This window comes from Silene latifolia, chromosome 7, assembly GCF_048544455.1.
Source record: "Silene latifolia isolate original U9 population chromosome 7, ASM4854445v1, whole genome shotgun sequence".
NCBI classification, from domain to species: domain Eukaryota; kingdom Viridiplantae; phylum Streptophyta; class Magnoliopsida; order Caryophyllales; family Caryophyllaceae; genus Silene; species Silene latifolia.
In genome coordinates, this window is record NC_133532.1 from 48910090 (window position 1) to 48914439 (window position 4350).

A 4350-nucleotide genomic window follows, 5' to 3' on the forward strand; every position below is an offset into this window, starting at 1 on the left:
CTCCTCCAAGTCTATATCACAACCAGTCCGTCTTGCTTCAGACCGCAAGATACGTCTAAAACAATAAGACTTCTCACAAGTGGAAATCACATGGGTGGTGGGACAGCCCATGTGCTTTCCCACTCACTTCCTAAATGGGTATTTTGTGAGAGAAAACGGTCCGTCTTATTATTTCAGACGGATCTTGCGGTCTGAAATAAAAATTTGTGATATCACAACTCATAAGTAAAATTAAATTTATTAGGTTCAAACTCTAAAACAAAATCCACTTAACCAAACCAAACAAAACATTGGAATGAATTAAATCTAATGAAAGGAACTAATCAACCCCCTCAAAATGATACTCTTGCACAAAAATAATGAAAAAGTTTAGGGGACACAGAAAATTCTCATAAAGATAGTTTGTTATCTGATCAAATTGTTCCAGAACCGATCGAATATAGTACAAAAAACAAGAAACATAACATAAACACCAATTATGTAATAAACATAAACCGGATGCTATCCCATAACAATGATATAATTATTCCATAAGCTACTCCGTTATTATAGACTTAGTTTGATCGGTGGGAGGGACCCAAATGCTCGCCCGACATGGCACGAACGCTGGAGGGGGGCTTCTCAGGAAGCTTGGAGGGAAGCTCTGCAGGATGATTAAAATGACTGCAGATAATAGAGAGCTAGTGAATTGAAAAGCTAAGAGCCTGGGTTAGAATAAAAACACAGATGAAGGGAGAAATAGTTTACTGACAAACAAATTTGAGCCACAAACAACCCAACTGCACCAGAACAAAACAACTGCCAAGCGGTAACTTCATGCGCCATAGAGAATGAGTGAAAGAACAGAATCTGGAAAACCAAAATAAGATAATCAGATAAATTAAATCATAAATAGAAGCAGCAAAATTGAAATAAGAAATTCGAGATTAATCAATTATACTATTTATTATATGAAACAAATAAATTAAACCCGAAATCAATAACAACACAAATCTCTTTACAACAAGATTGAATAATAATAAAAAATACCAAATACAAACAAAAATTGATAAACCAAAATCAATGACACCACAAATCTCTTGAAAAAGAGACTGAATAATAAAAAAAAAGACTAAAAAAAATTACAGAAACTGGAAAACCAAAATAAGATAAATCAGATCATAAATAAAAGCAGCAAAATTGAAATACTCCGTAAGAATTATACGATTTATTATGAAACAAATAAATTAAACCCGAAATCAACAACACCACAAATCTCTTGACAACAAGAGTAAGTAATAAAAATACCAAATACAAACAAAATTTTTTTGAAAAACCAACATCAATAACACCACAAATCTCTTGGCAGGAAGATTGAATAATAAAAAGAAAATACCAAATACAAACAAAAACTGATAAACCAACATCAATGACACCACAAATCTCTTGAAAGAAAGACTGAATAATAAAAAGACTAAAGACTAAAAAAAATTACAGAAACTGGAAAACCAAAATAAGATAAATCAGATCAATTAAATCATAAATAAAAGCAGTAAAATCGGAAATTAAGAGAGAAAGAGAGTTGAGAGAGGGAGTCTATACCAGATATACTGCACAATAATTCTTCGGATTGGTTTTCTCTTTCTACAAGCAACGGCGGCCACACGACTTTTTGCTTTATATATATTAAGCATAGTTCCAAGGGAAACTGAGTTTTAAGTCGGTTAGGTTTTTGTTGGATATTGGCCCAGTTCTCAACTTGAAAGGAAACTGAGTTTTAAGTCGGTTAGGTTTTTGTTGGATATAGGCCCAGTTCTCAACTTGAAAGGAAACTGAGTTTTAAGTCGGTTAGGTTTTTGTTGGATATAGGCCCAGTTCTCAACTTGTCACGGTTCATTTTCATTCAAGCCCAAAGAGGTGTCCGAAAGCATATACGCAATATGACCTTCATACAAAACTAAAGCTTCCCAATCTGAACCGATCCGAGTAACTCGTCCCAAACCCGAATAAACCCTGTCCGATAGAATGCGAGATTTCTGTAACCCGGAACCCGACTCGATAACGACAAATAAATGAAAAAAAAACATCTCGAAGTAAGGCCCTGTTCTTTCTGACTTTTTAGAGCTGAACTAAGGCTCTGTTCTTTTGGACTGAAATTGTCTGAACCGAACTGAACTGAACTTAATGGAGCTGAGCTGAACTGAACTGAATTGAAATAATAAAAAAATTATAATAATAATAATAATAAAAGTAATAATATATAATAATTAAAATAATAGTAATAATAAATATTATAATAATATTATTCACTAATAATATATAATAATTCGTTACACCAAAAAAATATAAGCGATATTCAACATGATACACTCATGTTTTTTTTGGTTTTCTAAGGGGTACCACTCTTTTGCACTAAAAAACTTTGACAGCCCATAATTCGTGGTCATGAGTTCGAAATGCAGCAGCCTTCGGCGCGAAGTTCCAGCCGATCAACCTCCTAGCCTCGGCCGAGTCCACCCTCATGGCAGTCTCTGGCCACTCCACCGCCTCGGTCCCACATGGCAGACCAGAGATCATGTCGTAGTCCTCTAACGTGACTCCCACCTCACCAAAAGGCATGTGAAAAGTGGAAGTCGTGTCCCAGAATCGGTCCAAGAAAGCGCAGACCAGGCTAAGGTTAGCCCGCAGCTTCCTCTTCGCGATATCCCTCCAAGCCTGCACTAGGGCGCCAAATGCTCCCCGCTCGATCATGGCTCGCTCCTCCTTCGACAGCCTCTCATAGCACTCTATCGCCGTCGTGTAGCCCGAGAACGATCTGATGTTCCCGGCCTCCTATTGTGATTTGAAACAAAAGCTATCTTTAGTTTGTATGAAATTGGAAAAGATACGAGCAAATGAAATGAAAGAAGGTGAGTGATGGGTAATGAATTCAAGATTACCAAGCTCTTCACCGTCCTATAGGACAGGTGACCCTCCGCAGCCCAAAGCAAGTGCCTCCTGTCCCAGGTCTCAGCCCACGCAGGTGCTCCCCTCAGCTGACGACCGCCTCGCCCAACGTTAGCTCGCCTCGGGGCCACCTCCTCCTCCTCCTCGAGGACCTCGTCCTCAGCAACCTCAGCAGCTGCCCCAACAGCAGTGAAAGCCTCCTCGAGAGCACGAGAAGTGTCAACGGCTGTGTCTATGTCCATGGGAGCTCTCCCAGAAGTAGAAGCCTCGTCACCTGCAACGTTAAAGTAATTTTAGGCCGCGTCAAGTGACGACGAACCTTGATTAGGGGATTTTCGAGTTTTGGAAGCCCTGAAGTCGCTCTTTTCTCGCCATCTTTGGCCATATTCCCACAAACCCGATCAATCATGTGGTAATTTGGGTTAAGTCAAGCCTAAGTAGAAGCCTAGTTATGGGTTCGAGTCGGAATTTCGGCAGCATTTCGTTATAACGGCGATTATGCCCTAGAAAAGTGTCCTGAAAAAGCCGTTACAAACCGAAATTCCGAGATGGTAGGAAGTTTACCCATCATCCAAGGATTCCAAATATCAAGTTTCATCGCAAATGGGCAATCCTAAGGCCATTTTCGAAGCAATTTACGGTTTAGCTGTGAAACCGTCACAATTTCACTCAAATGCCCAAAATTCAACGAAAATTCGAAACAAATACTTGGTTATGATCCTTATACTACCAATTAGCCATTTACAAGGTTAATTTTACAAGGAAAAATCATTTGAGGGGAAAAGCCCCAAATTTTCGACATTTTAGGGTTGAAAACCCTAAATTTTGTCGATCCAATTCGTCCATTATAGAAGATTAATGCAAGAATGATATACATACCTCGATTAGTCATGGCATATGCAAGCTTTTGGATCAAATTTTGGCGAAAATGGTTGAAATTTGAGAGAGAAATTGATGATTTTGTGTTCCGAAATAATGAAATGAAACCCCTGTTTCATCGCGTTTTTACGCAGGAAAGACACCTCCAGGAATAGACGCAGCAGGCGCTGCGCCTCTTCCAAGAGACGCAGCTCTTGCTGCGCCTCTTCCTCAGCTTCCCTCCATACGAATTTTCAAAAATTCGTTATGAGTTCGTTATTTGTGGGCTCATCTTTGGTGCGCCTCTTCCCCGATGCCATTTTATCTTCTTTGGTCCGTTTGACGATTATTCTTCGTTCAGACCCACATTTCTAAGCCAACTGCAGACTATCATACGTCATTTACTGCTTCCAAGACTTTGTTTGTCACAACGAGCAGGTATTCTTTGACAAGTGTTTCGACACGCCTTCATTATATTCCCCCAGCGAGAGTAAGCGGATAGACAATCTCTCTCGAGACATGGATATAAGTTCCCGATAAGGTTTCCCCAACGAGAGCTCACGACAT

At 39.4% G+C, this 4350-nt stretch overlaps 1 long non-coding RNA gene across 1 annotated transcript; it reads right to left on the reverse strand.

Annotated features, from left to right (window-relative positions):
* Positions 1–386: 386 nt before the first annotated feature.
* On the reverse strand, positions 387–1673 carry LOC141591071 (uncharacterized). The gene is made up of 3 exons (XR_012520632.1): positions 1582–1673; positions 752–849; positions 387–663 (listed from the first exon to the last, which is right to left on the reverse strand). It is a non-coding gene; the product is annotated as an uncharacterized LOC141591071 (long non-coding RNA).
* Positions 1674–4350: the final 2677 nt, after the last annotated feature.